This window comes from Tamandua tetradactyla, chromosome 1 (assembly GCF_023851605.1).
Source record: "Tamandua tetradactyla isolate mTamTet1 chromosome 1, mTamTet1.pri, whole genome shotgun sequence".
NCBI classification, from domain to species: Eukaryota; Metazoa; Chordata; class Mammalia; order Pilosa; family Myrmecophagidae; genus Tamandua; species Tamandua tetradactyla.
The window spans coordinates 92,681,376-92,698,251 of record NC_135327.1 but is presented as its reverse complement, the minus strand read 5'-3'; the positions used below and the strand labels follow the sequence as shown (position 1 = coordinate 92,698,251).

The following is a 16,876-nucleotide window of genomic DNA, read 5'->3' as shown; positions in this document are numbered from 1 at the left end:
TTAGAGTATTTTCTCTGACCAAGGTGGAATTAAGCTAGAAATCAATAATAAATAGAAAATCCCCAAACCCATAGGTCAAAGAAGAAATCAAAATGGAAATTATAAGTTAATGGTAATGAAAATACAACATAAAAATTTGTAGGATACAATTAAAGAAGTCACATATTTTTATAGTCTTATGTACATATAATAGAAAAAATCATGACAAGGCTTATAGTGTTTTAAGAATAATTTTAAACTTTTTATTTTGAAATAATTTCAAACTTACAGGACAAGTTACAAAAAAAATACAAACGCCATGCAGAGAACTCCAATATACCTCTATCCTGCCAGCTATGCAGATCCACCAATTTTAACATTCTGTCATTTTTGCCATTTCATTCCATGTATCCATCAATCTATCAATCCATCTCCCTATCTGTCCGTCTGTCTGTCTGAGTATCTGTCTGTCTGTCTATCTATGTATTCATTTTCAAGTGTAGGTTGGATATTTCATGTTCCTTGAACACTTAATACTGCCTTGTACATTTCCTAAGAACAAGGATATTCATCTTTATATCCACCTTAGATGCAGTGGTCAGGTTTAAGAAATTTAACATTGATGCAAACAAAGCTTATGATCTATTTTCCAATTTTTTCATATGTCCCAATAATGTCCTTTTGAGCTTTCTCCCCTCTCTTGTTAGATCCTGCTCAAGATGACGTATTGCCTTCATTTATCATTTCCTACTCCCAAGCATATTCAGTGGGATTCATCACAATCGTTATGTTGTGGAACCCTCACCACCTTCTATTACCAAAACTTCCCCATCTCCCCACACGGAAACCCTACATCCATTACGCATTAACTCCCCAGGCCCCCTGCTTCCTGCCCCTGGCAACCTGTACACTAATTAAATCATATACTTTTGCAAAATGCTTTTAATTTATTGTTATATTATGTATATTTACTCTTGTTCATAAACATTCTTTGACAGTGTTTTTAAAGGATTCATAAAATTTCATCTTATGGATAGTACTCATAAAGATTATCCAAATTTGTTCAAGCACACACATATGTATGTATACATATACATATTGATATAAATACACATACATACACTAAGAAAAAAGACTGGAAAGACATCTACCAAAACATTAATCGTGATTATTTCTGAGTGATGAGATTCAGATTTTTTTAAAAATTTTTATTTATACAACAACGTACAAACACATATATCCTTAACATACAAACATTCCATACATGATGTGCAACCAATGGGTCGGAATATCATCACATAGTTGTATATTCATCACCATGATCATTTTTTAGAACATTTGCATGACTCCAGAAAAAGAAATTAAAAAAAAGAAGAAACTCATACATACCATACCGCTTACCCCTCCCTCTCGTTGATCACTCGTATTTCTATCTATCTAATATAGATATTTTTTAATTTTAACATTTGTTCCCCCTATTATTTATTTCCTTTAATCCATATGTTTTACTCATCTCTCCATACCGTAGATAAAAGGAGCATCAGACATGTTTTCACAATCACACAGCGAAGCTATATTACACAATCATCTTCAAGAAACATGGCTACTAGAACACAGCTCTACAGTTTTGGGCACTTCCCTCTAGCCTAATACACCTTAATCTAAAAAGGGGATATCTATATAATGCGTAAGAATAATCTCCAGGATAACCTCTCTTGACGCTGTCTGAAATCTCTCAGCCACTACACTTTATTTTGTCTCATTCTTCTCTTCCCTCTTTTGGTCAAGAAGGCTTTATCAGTCCCTTGATGCTGAGTCCCAGCTCATTCTAGGATTTCTGTCCCATGTTGCCAGGGAGGTTTACACCCCTGGGAGTCATGTCCCATGTAGAGATAGGGAGGGCAGTGAGTTTGCTTGCCATGTTGGCTGAGGGAGAGAGGTAGGCCACATCTGAGCAACAAAAGAGGTTCTCTTGGGGGTGACTCTTAGGTCTAATTTTAAGTAGGCTTAGCCTATCCTTTGCAGGGATAAGTTTCATATGAACAAACCTCAAGACTGAGGGTTTGGCCTATTGATTTGGTTGTCCACACTGCTTGTGAGAATATCAGGAGTTCTCCAAACAGGGAAGTTGAATTTTCCCCCTTTCTCACCATTCCCACAAGGGGAGTTTGCAAATACTGTTTTATTCACTGTTCAACTCACTCTGGGATTTATAGGGGCATCACTCTGGACAAACTTACAAAATTTCATGCCTTATTCAAGGTTCCATGTACATATGGTGTTCAGTTAAATGGTTATATTAGGACATGCACGAATCAAAATATAAATTTGGTACCAAATACACATTTTTTGCTTTAGTCTCACTCATGAGTTAAAGTTTTAATCACAGATTATTTTTATTTGACTTTTGGGGTAAATTCCAAATGATCTTAAATAGGTTGGTCTTGTTTTTAAAATGAGAACAATACAATTTTGATGCTTGGATTAAATTAACAAGAATACTGCTGCAGACTTTTCATTGGTTTCTGAGCTTGCAGTCAGTCCATAGCTATTCACAAGCTCTGTATCCTAGAGCTCAGTTTAGAAAAAACAGCAAGCAGTTGAGGACAAGCCCATGAGACAGTGCACCGGTCTCTGCCCCGCTGAGCCTACCCACTCCAACGCCGGCCGCCCAGAGCCTGTCCACACAGGAGGAGCTGGAGGGGAAGCAGGCCTGGATCGGTAGCAGGCCACACCTTCCAGGCGGAGAGCTTCTTAGAGAGGGCACAGCCCTGCTTTCACAGCTGAGACAGATGAAGGCTGGCAGGCCTCCCCAAAAGCAAATGACTCTGGAATTCACTCATATGTTCATTTTTAATCATTATGTATTTACAAACAATCATGATCAATAAAGCAGATTCCACCCATGCCCTCAGGGTACTTGAAGACAATGCAACCAATAGAAATCATTCAAGACCACCAAAGGCAAAGAAAACAAAATAACCAGAAGAAAAAGAAAAGGCTGACAGTGGAGGAAACAAGAGTTCTTGAGGGGTAGGTGGAAGCCGAGAATGGAGGAAGGTCTGTGCCCAGCAGAACTTTGGAGAAGGGAGGCGAGACCTGAAATAGTACATCACAACCCAGACCAAAGGGGCTCAGAGGGGCTTTGTGGCTGACCCACTGTCAGAACGCAGGGTCACCTCATGCGAGGAGGGGTCAGAGAAATGATTAAGGGGTCTTACCTCTCAGAGAGCAGGCGGGGCTCCTGGGCAGAGGGTGACTTCTACTTCTGTTCCTGAGCCAGAGGCATGGGGAGGCCCCAGGGAAACCACAAACACACTCAGTTTCACTTTCTAAAAAGAGATTTAACCCCGCCCTACCTCTTTCTTTCCTCTCTACTAAACCAGGAGATTCTGAGAGGAAACTTGTGTTCTACATAACTGAGATGTTAAGATAAATAATCATTTTATAAAGGTGTTTACCAGATGTTCCTTTCTATGCTTTAACGACTTTTCCCTGAAGTATAAAAGCAGTACATGCTCACTGTAGAAAACTTGGGAAATGAGATAAAAGTTTAGGAAAAATAATCAAGTCACCTATCCCCCCCGCCCCACCCTGTGGTAGTTTTAAGTTCTATGTACCCCGGAGAAGATCGTGTTCAGAAGAGATCAGCTAGCCCATTCCTGTGGGTGTAGACCTGGTGTGCCCATTCCTGTGGGTGTAGACCTGGTGTGCCCATTCCTGTGGGTGGAGACCTGGTGTGGAGGGACCTTCTGGTTAGGTTCTTTCAGTTGAGGCCTGCCCCAGGGTAGGTCTTAATGCTCTCCCTGGAGTCCTTTACAATAAGATAAATGCCCCCAGAGAAGTTAATAGATGAAATAGCGAGAAACACCCAAAGAAGTTTAGAGAAAAAGCCACAGAGAAGGCAGAAGCTGAAACAATGAAACCCGGGAGAGAAGGACCAGCAGATATCACCATGTGTCTTGCTATATGACAGAAAGCCCAAGCTTGCCGATAACCAGTCTTCAGAGAAGGTATCATCCTGTTGATGCCTTAACTGAGACATTTCATGGCTGTAAATCTGTAAATCTGTAAGCTAATAAATCCCCATTGATAAAAGCCAGGCCACTTCTGGTAAACTGCATTTTGGCAGCTTTTCCAAACTAAAATACCCCCTACTCTCCCATACAATAACCACTATGAGTATTTTGGAGTATTTCCTTTCCCCTTTTATCTATAAGAATTTATGGGCATGCTAATATTTTGCATGTTTCTATTACACTACATGTGCAGTTTGGAACTCAATGCTTCTTTTCCCTACCATTTTCTCATGTTTCTTCCTAATTGCCAAGCTCTTCTGAGCTGGAGCAGCTGGCTTGGAATGACCTGGCTTTTGGAAAGCAGAATGCTTTGGTTTACCTGGCTTTTATTATGTAAAGAAGACTAATAATGTACTTACTCCTCTTCACTATTTTAAAACTATACACTTGAAAAATTCCATGTGCCAACCACAGAATCAAAGGTAATGCCAAACGGTAGCACCTTCCTTGGTAAAGAGCCCACCCTAACCCTTGTACCTGTCTTGCTTTGCCTCAACCGTGGCAAGTCTGAATGCTGGCCCGGCAGCCTCCACCAGTTGCCAAAAGTCATATGATAACATCCTACCAACAACATGAGCGCGAGGAGTGGCAGCTGGGGGGGACGTGGGACAGGGAGTTCTGGCGAGAGTACGTGATGCCACAGCCTCATTTGTTCCTTCCGCAGAGGACCCGTGAGAACTTGCCCCAGCAGGGCACAGTGTGACGATGGCTCACACAGATTAAGTGCTTTTTTAGGGAACCAGCACTGGCCAAACTGCTGTACACACACTGTGAGAGGCAGAAAAGCGTAACAGTTAAACACACCAACTCTGAGCCAGCCTGGCTGAGTTCAAATCCTGACTCTACTGCTCACTGGAGGTTACCAACCCTCTTGGGCCTTGCTTCCTCAAAGTGACAGTCTTGTAAGGTTTAAATGAATTAATGTGTGCCTCAACCAGGGCTGGCATAGAGTAAATACTCAGGAATAACTAACTCATTTACTCTTCCCTATTATCTTGCTTAATCCTTACTATGCCTGGAAGTGGCAGATGTCATTGTTACATGCCAATTTACAGGGAGGAAACTGAGGCACACAAAAGTGAAGTAGATTGTTTCCCTCACAAACTTTACAATCTGGCAGGGCACACAAAAAAGCAAAAAATTATAAGTGTGGTATTTGGCATGATAAATGGAGGGAACAGGGGGTCTTTGGCTCTCCTGAGGGCCTCCAGTCACCCCAACCATAGAGGAGCTCTCAGCAGTAGAAGGAGACCAAGAGAATTGATCAGAGCTCCCCTATCTCAGGGAGTGTGAATGTGGGACACCAAAGAGATGTTGAGTCCCAATAATCCATACCAGATGAGCAGTGGGCCCGAGTGCCCCATGTGGGGGAGAGGGGAGGTGACTGGCTAGGGTGGCCATAGAAACTGCTTCTGTTTCCTGTTTTCCTTCCCATGTGTCCTTACAATACCCCTGACCCTGACCCTGCCCAAGAAGAGAAGTAACTTTAGTGCACCCCTGTTTTCTGCAGCCTTAAAAAAAAAAATACAAACTAGCAAACACGCTCTGATCGGTCCAATCTGTGCAAAACTCACTCTGGCAGAACCAAAGTTCAGAGGTCACCCTGTTGACGCATTGAATCTGAAGAATATGCATGTTTAGCCCCGGGATGAGGAGACAGAATCTGACCTCCATTCCAACTGTTGGGAAACTAGATCAAGAACAGAAACCACAAGAAGATCATTTCCTGTACTCCACAGCAATCTGGAGTGAAATCTTCTCTTAGACACCAAATTGTTGGAATTGTTGGGAATCATCCTTCACTCTGTATGTTTCAAAATAAATGGTACAACTTCTCGCAAATTGGTGTTGAAACACCAGTTAAGATTCCTAACAAATCTGAGTCCTAGCCATTAAAATATTCTTCAACAATGTAGCAAATGCTATCGGAGAATTAAAAACCCAAGTTCTTTTAAACAGGGAGCTCTATGCAATCAGGCCACTTTATAAGTATTGCTGTTTCTGCTACTTTCCGCATATAGGTGGAAAACAAATACAAATATTAAACAAAACAAAACAAAGACCAGCTTTGCTGGCATCCAGGTGATATGGATTCTGGCCCAGTACCATCAGCCGCCGCTCCTATCTTCACTTTTCCTCCCCCAGCTCGATTCACTTCTTGAAATGTAATATCCAAACAGGCTGCTGCTCTTTCCAACTTGACGGCAAAAGGAAAAGCGTCTGTGATTTTATAAGCAGAGTTGGTTTAAGGATTAGGACTTGACTGACCACAGGAAGGTTTTCACAGGCTTTCCTACTCAAACTTTGAAAAACACAATGGCAGAAGTACGCTGTCCATTAAATAGTTTGGGTTCTACTCCTTGGTACTTGGAAGGATTACACTTCCCTGCTTCCTTGAAATTATTTGCTCTGGCTTATGAAATATGAGCAAAAGTAGCATGAGTTACTTTGGGCTGGAAGCTTTAGGCATCATGCGTAATTTATCACTGCAAATTCACTCTCTTTTTTTCTTTTCATATACAGGATAGCGGCTGCTCCATCAGCCTGGGCCCATGAGTGAACCCCGGTGAGCACAGCTTCTTGTCAGGTCGGAATGGACATAGAGTGTGAGCAAGAAATAAACAGCTGCTGCTCAAGCTACTGAGATTTCAGAATTGTCTGTTACTGTAGCACAACTTAGCCCCAAGGTGACTGATACAATAACCTTGGACAAAAAAAGCACTGAGGCGGGCCGCGGTGGCTCAGCGGGCAAGAGTGCTTGCCTGCCATGCCGGAGGACCCCGGTTCGATTCCCGGCCCCAGCCCATGTAAAAAACAAACAAACAAACAAAATATAATAAAACAAGAAAATGTTTAAAGATGTTTCCCTTTCTTCCTCCCTTCCTTCCTTCCTCCCTTCCTTCCTTCTCTGTCTTTCCTTCCCTTCCTCCCTTTCTAAAAAAAAAAAAAAAAAAAAAGCACTGAGCATATTAGGACTGAGGCCCAGAAGGATGATAATTGTCACGGCCAGAGCTGCCTGGAAGTAGGGAAGGAACTAAAAACATGCTTGGCCCAGGCTGCTCACCACAGTCCCTCCTCCCTTCACGAGCAGCACACTCCATAGGCAGAAACTAAATACATTAGACAACTACTCTTAGCAAAGTTGAATTACTTTAATTTTATCAGATAGCATCAAACTGAGATTTATTTATTGAATTGAAATTTAAGATAAGTTAAAGTAAAGCATTATTCCAAGCCTAGTCAATCTTGGAAGTAATCTGTTAAGAAAATACTAATTTCTCAAACGGGAAAAAGGCAGATGAGTAACGCGTGCATACTCTTGGTTTGTGCAGAGGTTACAGCAGCTGCTTGCTCTCCCCTGTCATGACCCCAGGTCATGTTGTCTCATTGCATCCAGCTATCTTCCTGTAACCAGAGGTAGGATTTAACAAATGATTATGAGTACTGAAACATTATATAAATATTCTTTTTTCTTTCTGGTATATTAAGTAGACCAAAAGGAAATACCTGAAACCTCTTAGCTATATAATCCAGCCTTCATGATCCCTGAGAATGACTGTAAAAGCTCTTACCTTGTGCCTTTGTCCTTTTTTTTTTTTTTTACTTTAAAAATGTGTGAAGGCCAAATGCCCTAATGTTAATGGAGTAACTTGAGTCAGCCATTAACTGGTTCCAGCCCCAGTTTCAACTCCTTAACATTTATAAATTGTTCCTATCTTACACTTACTGTCTCCCTTACTTTCTGCTTCATTTGCTATTTGAAACTGTAATGATTTCATCTCTGCCTGTTACGATGCATAAAAACCCCTCGACTCAGGGAGACAGATTTTTTAGGCCTATGAGCATCTGCTCTCCTGTTTCAAGCCTAACAATAAGCTCTCTCTCTTTGAAACCCAGATGTCTCAGGAATTAGTCATTGAGTTCACTGGGCAGAGAATTCACCACCTTTGTCAGGTGTCACTCCCACCCCCAAACCAGAACCATCTCAGCCCAGTACACATCATTCATTTATCTCAAAATCATTAGGTAGGTACCATTTAAAGTGGAACAGACATAATCAGCAATGAAAACGAATACGAAGGAGCTATATATATACTGCTGCAGAAAGATCTTCAAGACATAGCATCACTTGAACAATGCAAGTACCAGAAAGTAATACAGAGAACAACATCATTTACATAATTGCCCTCACCTCCTGCCCTTCAAACACACACAACTCTCTATTTTTTTACACAGGCATTTACCTATGGATGTAAATGCAAAGAAAAAGACCTGGAAGAAAGCGCATAATATGATAATAAAGATTGCTGCTGGAAAGACAGGGAAGGACATCAAGATTGGGGTAGTACTTTATCTGTGGTACCTTAATTTTTTTACAAGAGGAATGAATTCTTCACACTTACATAATTAAAATCTATTTTAGAGCCTTTTTAATCATCTGAGCATCTCAGGACATCTTGAGGCAAGTCAATGCAACATTCTCAGCTGTCAACTTGTTTACAAGGAATTTTAAACTCAAAGAGCCCATCCCCGTAGAGGCAAAGAAGATTCCCCTGTAAACGAAATCATATGTTTCAGTTTGCTCAAGCTGGAATGCAATTTACAGAAATGGATTTGCTCTTCCAAAGGGGATTTATTAAGTTACAAGTTACAATTCTAAGGCCATGAAAATGTCCAAACAAAGGCACCAACAAGAGGATACCTTCTTGGAGGAAACACTGTTGGCATCCAGGGTTCCACTATCACATGGAAAGGCACATGGTGATGTCTGCCAGTCCTTCTCTCCTGGGCTCTGCTTTCAATGGCTCTCTCTTCCCTCCGGAGGCTTTTCTCTGGATTTTCATCTCTTAGCTTCTCTCTTGGCTATAAGTGTTCTCCAAAATGTCTCTCCCTTAAAGGATTCCAGTAAGCGGCTTAAGACCCACCTTGATGGGTGGGGTCACTTCTCCATGAAAACAACCTAGGTAAAAGGTTCCACCCAACAACAGGTCTGCTCCCACAAGACTGGATTAAAAGAATGTAAACTTTTCTGGGGGACATAACAGATTCAAGCCAGCATATTGTGGTTCATTAAAATCAAATAACAGGGCCATGGTGGCTGCCTGCCTTGCCAGAGACCCAGGTTTGTTTCCCAGTACCTGCCCATGGAAAAAAACAACAAACAACATATGGTAAGAAGTTGATTCTTTTTGTAAACACATAAATGAAAAGCTCTTCCTGGTTTAATAAAATACAGTAGTATATCGGATAGGTTTGTGGGTAGGAAAAGTTTATTTTGTTTTCAATCTAGTAAAAGGCCTTCAAAACACCATGGGTTACTGGTTTGACAATAAGGAGCCTAACCATGAAAAATCAATCTCCGTAAAAACAGTGCACAAGAAGAGTTAACATAACTGACTTCCAAGTACATTTTTAAAAATCACAAGGCCTCAAGCATTACCACATTTAAGTAGTGCTTTATGATTATAATTTCTTTTCTCTTGTATTTCCCCTTCCTTCCATGTAACACAATTCCCTGGACCCTTTCACACAATATCAGTTCAACTGCCTTCTGTGTAACATTCTGACCCAGCATGGTATTTTTATTTTTCTTGCTCAGCAGCAGATAGATGTTGCCAAAGCAATGTTTCCCATCCAATATCTGCTCCTCATCTAAGTTGTCACCGCTACCATCAACCATTTTAGATTATGTATTGGTTTGCTACTGTTGCCAGAATGCAATATACCAGAAATTGAACGGCTTTTATAAAGGAAATTTATTATATTTCAGGTTTACAGTTCTAAAGCCATGAAAATGTCCAAATTAAGGCACCAACAAGAGGTTCTCTTCACTCAAGAAAGGCTGATGCCGTCCAGCACACTGCTGTCAACTGGGAAGGCATGTGGCTGGTGCCTGCCCATCCTTATTTCTGGTTCCATGCTTCCAGCTTCTGTTGCCAGTGGTTTCCTCTCTAAGCACCTGTAGGCATTCAGTTAGCTCCTCCGGCACATGACTCTGGGTTCTGTCTTGCTGAGCATCTCATGGGAAGGTACATGGTGACATCTGCTGGGCTCTAGCCATGTTTAGGCATCTGTTCTGTTGGCATACCAAACATCTCCAAACATCTGTGTCTCTGTCGGCTCTGGAGCAACCGTTCTCCAAGTGTCCATATCTGAGACTTCTCCGAAATGTTTCCCCTTTCAAAGGACTCCAGGAAACTAATCAAGACCTATCTTGAATGGGCAGAATCACATCTCCATCTAATCAAAAGGCATGTCACATCTCTGTGGAGATAAATTAATCAAAAGGGTTTTCACCGTACAGTACTGAATCAGGATTAAAGGACATGACTTTTCTGGGGTACACAACACTTTCAAACTAGTACAGATTATTTTCTCCTTCATGATAAAAGCATACCCTATCACTAAAGTCTAACTCAGCAAATATCAGGGCCCAACGCTGGCAAAGCCACAACCTGCCAAATACAACATGGGCTTTTAAAACATTCCATCCACCATAGTCTTGGAGCAGTAGATAATTGGTATGTATTTACTGAGCGAAGATTTAAGTTCATTTAAAATAAAGCCATCATTCCTTGACTACCTCAGATGGGTATCTGCCTAACTCAGAGATGAGATTACCCAGACTGCAAAATGTCAGAACAGGTTCTGCCAACCTTAATCATAACTCTCAGTATAACCTGAACGACAAGCATCCACAAATGTTGAGGCCAGACCTGGATTCTCTTTTGCAAAGCTACCTATCTCTTGAATAAGATTCATTTTGGAGAGCAAAAATCCATAGCTTCTTCAGAGCAGTTTCACAAGTGATAAAGATAACTATACTGTATGTGCTGATATGGACCACATGGATATTCTGGGATAAAATGACACTGTGGGGGCGGTGCAACGGTAGCTCAGTGGCAGAATTCTCCCCTGCCATGCCAGAGACCTGGGTTTGATTCCCGGAGCCTGTCCATGCGAAAAAAAAAAAAGAAAAAAGACAATGTGTACCCTTCTTCAAGTTGCCCAAAAATGATGTGGGGAGATAAACCTATCCCAAAAGTAACCTAACATGAAGCAACCACCAAGCATATGTTTACACAGTATTGGTAGAGTTGCACAGAGAACACACAAAATTAGTCAAACCAAACTGGGTCCTACTTTCCCTACTACGTAACCCACAAAAAACATTAGCTAAATTCTGCTTCCAGGCTTCAGGGACTAGATGAGGCCCAGCCACCATTCTGTAACGGGTCTACAGAGAACCTTATCTCGTGGGCTTTCTTTTTTTTAATCTGTTTTTCTTCTTTTGTTTTTAATTTCTTAAGAAACTTAACCTAGAAAACAAGCCCTGTCCTGAATGCTTCTGTAATACTAAAAAAATCACTGACAGCTCCATCTGGAGAAAACTTAGCAGATGGCTAAATCTACAACTATTGTTTGAAGATTTTAAGCTCCATTAACACTCATTTATTTTAAGTATCTGAAAGTACTTTAATCCCTCACAATTTCAAAGCAGATCCAAAAGTCTGTCTCAGGCTTTCTCCATAACTCCAGTGTCTGTCTATCTGTCTGTGTCTGTCACTATGCCTACTTCTCTGTTTCTCTCTCTCATACAAAAGTGCCATCTAGTTTAAACCCGAGACACACTGCCACTACCACTGCCCACAAGGGAAGGAAGTTGCCCTCAGCAACTGGGGAGGGAACTGATGAAATGCGGATATCTCTTCACAAGCTGCCCAGGCATTCCGAGAAATCAAATGTCTGACCCCAGATGCCTGAGAACCAGACATTTTTTTCTTTTGGCCAGAAAATCCCATTCAGAGGGCAGGAAGAGGCAGGGCCGCTCCCCGCCCTGTGGAAATGCAGACTTCCGGTGTAGGCAGAAAGCTGTTGTCCAACACCCTACTCTAGTCACTAGGAAACTGAGGTCCTAGGCAGGAGAGACACTTGCCCAAAGCTAGATCCTGGGTCAACCAGAACAGGCATCCCAGTTACTGAGATAAACGCTTCTTTTGTTTTACTTCTGGCTAGAGGTGCCCCACCATCACCCTGACCTTGCTCGGCATCCCTGGCAGGGCAGGAGGTGACAGGCTGTCCAGCCCACCCGCTTCCAATCTCTCCCATTGGGAGCTCTCAAGGTACTTTATCCCCACCTCTCTCAGAGGATGAGAGACTTTCCTCCCCAAACTGATTACTCTCCCTTAACATCCAGAGTGCCAGTGAAGGGCAAAGACTGTAAAGCCAGGCTGTGTGGTTCCACTCATCAGCTGTGTGATTTGGACAAACAACTTGACCCATCTGTGAGTCAACTTCTTTATCTGTAAAATGCAGGTAACAAGAGCATCTGCCTCACAGGATCGCTGTGAGGATTAAATGAGTGAATACATATGTGGTGTTTAGAACAGCACCAGTTACGGAGTGGGCACTTGTCATGACCAGGGACATGGGGTCTGGCCAGGACTTCCATCTAGTTCACCTTTGGGGCCCCATATCTGACTCCAAGGGATGGGGTCTGTCTTGTTTGTCCCTGTATCCCCCAGCACACAGCAGATGCTTGGTAAAAAACCGATGAGCGAATGGTTCTGGGACAACATATTGCTTAATAGGAGGTGTTTAATTGGTGCACACTGAGTGAATATGCAAATTTACTCAGGGAATGTCATTGGCTACGTTTATTAGTGGATAAATTAAGATTTGCAGGCACTGGCATCTTCTATTGCCCTAAGGCGGTATTAGCTGCTACCTTAAAAAATTTAACCAAGAGTCCCACCCTTAGTTTCCAAAGCATTGTTTTTACGTTACAGCTGTTACTTTGTACCGATGCCCTGCAGTGCCCATGGGATAGATAAGAATTGTTGATGGACTTTTTCCTGGTAGCTTTGAAAAACAAAGCTCCAAAGCCACCCTGCTTGGTATTCATCTCTCAGACAGGGCCAGTGGATAAAAACATCTTAATAAAGAAAAACCACCGAAAACGGCAGAGCCTTGATTCAGAATCCTTGATTCCAGGAACCTGGTAAGTGGATTTAAGTGCTAATGCAGAAGAAAGTGCTGCAAGGGTAGCAGGACTGAAGCCAAGGGACACACAGAGGTAAGGTTTAGGTCTGACACCGAGACTGTCTGGGGTTCTCCAATGAGAGGCACTTCACAAGAACAAAGAATATTAGTCACCACAGAGTCCCGAGTTGAAACTTGGCATTGAGCAAATAAATGCTTTGCTGACTGCTGGCCAACATGCTTCACTGAAGACTCTTACTAGCCCCACTTGAACACGTACACACTGTCAGTAGAAGGCAGGGATGTGAATCCACCACGGGGCTCAGCCAAACCCACCTGGGAATTTGTGTGGGTAACAGGAGAGGCTCATTAACACAATCACTGATTAGGAAAAGGAGAGGTACAACTACTCAATAGCCTCCCACTGCATTTTAGAATAAAATTCCAAATCCTTACCCTACTCAGGAGGCTCTGCTTGGTCTGATGCCTGCACACCGTTCACCTTCTCTTCTGTACCCTCCTGGCTCACGGGTTCACCACCCCGGCCTCTCAAGTACTGTCCATGCCCAGTTCTTCCCCTCCTCTGGGTTTTCAAACATGCTGTTCCCGGGGTCTGAAATGCTCTAATGCCTCGTCCCCCAGATCCTGGTTGAAAAGTCACTTTCTTGGAGAGGCAACCTGAGACTCCCCTAATCCCACTGAGTGCCTCTGATGTTGAGTCTCCTGTCACTTGAAGCACTTACTACAGTCTAAAATTATATATTTACTTGTGTTTAGCTACCACCTCACTCCTCAATGGCCTGAAAGCTCCATTTGGGCAGGGCTTGGGTCTGTTTTGTTCATTGCCACATTCCAAATATTTAGTAGACTCCTGGCACCAGGAAGGTTTCCTGATAATATTTGTGAAATTAATGTTTTGAAGAATCGAAGCTCCAAAGAGCCAGAAGAACTACAAATAACTTTCTAATAGCCTTCAACACCAGGCTAGGGAGCCAGCAAAGCACTTCACACCCCTGGGAAAGCCAGACAAACAATTACCACCTCATTATCAGAAATGTAAAAGCATCCACAACTCAATTGAGAATTTGCTTTTCTGGGCCAGAGTTCCACTGGCCCAGTTCTCCCTGGAAGACTGCCAGAGCCCAAGAAGAGGCAAAAACCACTGGAGGTGGAAGGCAGAGGGAAGCCGAGTAAGGACTATCTGAAGGGATGGTGTACTTGAACAGACCACTCCACTTTCAATAAAATGTTTTTAATACTGTTGCTCTCTATGTGAACTCCCATTCTGTGGACTCTCAGGCCTGGTTTTCCTCTTCCCAAACACCCGCACACCTGGCAGCTTTTATGACACCCCAGCGAACAATCTTTGTGCACTAAGAATGACATTAATTTCAAAACAAACACCATAATCTACTCTAATAATGTCAGTCAATACCAGTATCTGAGTTTATTCTTTTCCCGTGCTATCAGATCAACCAGTCTAAGCATTTGGAGGTTTGGAAGTTTTAAACTAGGACTCTAACTCCAGAAACACAGCTCTGCAAAGAACACGAGCACATCAGTTCATCACTCGCAGGAGGGAGTGAGAGGGAGGAGCACTCACTGAGTTGCCCCTTCAGCCTTAGGAACTCTTTATTCTACTCGAATCTTGGGTACAGTGCTTGCCATCAGTCTGACTTTGGGCTGGTTAGTTAATCTCGCTGAGCCTCAGGTGTCTCATTTGCAAAATGGGAAACATGGTAACTATCTCATAGGATTACTTGGAAGATTAAATGAGCTTCAAAAATGCTTAAAACATCTAGATCAGTGCTGGCACACACCATGCGTGTGTAAGTGTTTGCTATTATTTTAGTTAAGTTCTACCAGGCCAGGTGCAATATTATTTCACTTAATCTAATTAAAGCCACAAACTGGAAGGGTAAAGTTAACTTCATTTTACAGATACAAAAAAACTGAGGCTCCTTGAGGATTAAGGAACTTTTCCAAAGTCACAGAGCTAGGAGTTAGTGCAAGCACTCAACCCAAGTAAACATCACAATCATTATTATCATAATAATGATCATTTATTGAAAGCCAGGTAGTACAGCTAAGCACTTTCCATATATTATCTCATCAAATCCTCAAAATAACGCTATAAGAAAGAATTATTATAATTATTTTACAAAGGAGGAAACAGAGGTTCAGAAAAGTTAAATATCTTGGCCTAGGTCAAGTAAAAAGTAAAAAGTAAGGTCTCAATCTCAGTTCTGACTGACTCCAAAACCCACTGTTTCCACTCAGTCCTGCCTGTCTGCTATTTGTCCTAGATCTCAGATCTCCACTTAAAATCATCAACATGTCTGATTTTACATCAACCATGAAACAGTGGCCTTATTAAACACAGTCCACAAATGGTTCTCTCCATGAAGAGACCTGTTTTCCCAAATTTTAAGGGTTAGGACATTCCCAAAGAAAAGCCTAGGTTTCCATCCAATTCCTTCCAGAAGACTTGATTTGGGAGTCACAGGCAGCAGTTTGGCAATGTGTTCAAATGAAGCACAGGAAGTTCTTCGACATTAAATCTTCAACCTTTGGTGAATTAGAACAACACAAATATTCTCCCAAGTGCATCACGGTCTGCTTACAGCTTCTCTACCACATAAAGGTTTTTTCTTACCAATAACATGACTGCCCTACCCAGTCTCCCAGGTGGCTCTGAAAACATCTACCAGGTCACATATACCCCAGTCCTTCTGCCCCTTACCTACGGGCGTCATGATACAACAGAAAGGGAAGTGATATCGATATTCTGAAACAAACCCATAAGTACGGAGCATTTTTATGTTTTATTAAATATCAATCTACCCAAACCTGGTACTAACTTGGCAATTACCTAGACCCTTGCACTGAGCTACATTTTTAGTCCCTTAAACTACAGCTTTCTATAACTTACAGGAAGAGGTCTAGTAGGCAAAATAAATTGCAAAGAGGTGGTTTACACAAGAGTAACCTAGTGATTTTAACAAAGTTTAAGACAATGAAAATTGCCTTGCTGGCGTAAAAGATGGACATTATTTGCTAGGGAACCCTGCCCCATCAGAGGGTCAAGGTAATATCCCCTCAAAGGGACAGCACCCCCAGCCCTTTGGGTAAGCTGATTCCAGGGTTCCCAGGCTGGAAGGGTGGCGAAGGGTAGGGGTGGGGGTGGGGGTGGGGCAAGCTTGCTTTGACCATTCCTGCACTGCCGTCTCTGCCCACAGGTTAACCTGTTGCTGTTCTAGTGAAAACACATGCTTCAACAAGAATTCAAGCCAAGAAGTCTTGCTTTGACAAACTTTCTAGCACTGAGTACAAACCACCAATTAATTCAAATGGCAAGCAACTACTTACCTCTTAACAAAGGAGTCAGGGTTTGGAAGAGACGCCCTCAATGAGCATTTGAAGAGTTTCCTAGAAACAAGTTGAGGCCTTTGTGGTAGGATGAAAGGAGGCCCTTTGTGTGACATACAAATGTCTTTCTCCAAAACATAAAAGAAAACAGGGTTTCTGAAAACTTGGGGGGATAAAACAGTACCTCCCCAAACTTGGGAAATACCGACAGCTTCTGAATGAAACAAATTCAGCACAACTGCAGATTTGAGCTTTTCCAGTTCCTTCATCTTGCCTAAAATCCACCCAACCCACCTCTACCCCCCACAAAAAAATATCATGGAAGGACCTAATAACAAACTTCAAATTCTAGATTTGTCTTGGATTTTGAACAAATACTGAAACGCTTTTTGCTGATAAGAGACAAGACCTGGATATTCTCATTTGAGCAAATATCATTGTAAAAACACTTGATCTTGATGCCAACA

At 42.1% G+C, this 16,876-nt stretch overlaps 1 protein-coding gene across 12 annotated transcripts in view; it reads right to left on the bottom strand.

Annotated features, from left to right (window-relative positions):
- The window catches only part of NOD1 (nucleotide binding oligomerization domain containing 1), a 173,773-nt gene that overhangs the window by 154,904 nt on the left and 1,993 nt on the right, over positions 1-16,876 (bottom strand). For 4 of the 12 annotated variants that reach the window (XR_013159430.1, XR_013159431.1, XM_077120641.1 and 1 more), the window contains exons 1-2: positions 3,729-6,946; positions 3,201-3,655 (exon numbers count right to left, since the gene is read on the bottom strand). The exons of 1 other annotated variant lie outside the window; for it this stretch is intronic. The gene's annotated coding sequence lies outside the window, so the exon portion shown is untranslated. Of the gene's footprint in view, positions 1-3,200; positions 6,951-16,409; positions 16,470-16,876 lie in introns of those variants that run through there. 7 more of the 12 variants (XM_077120646.1, XM_077120656.1, XM_077120660.1 and 4 more) reach the window with 5 other exon arrangements.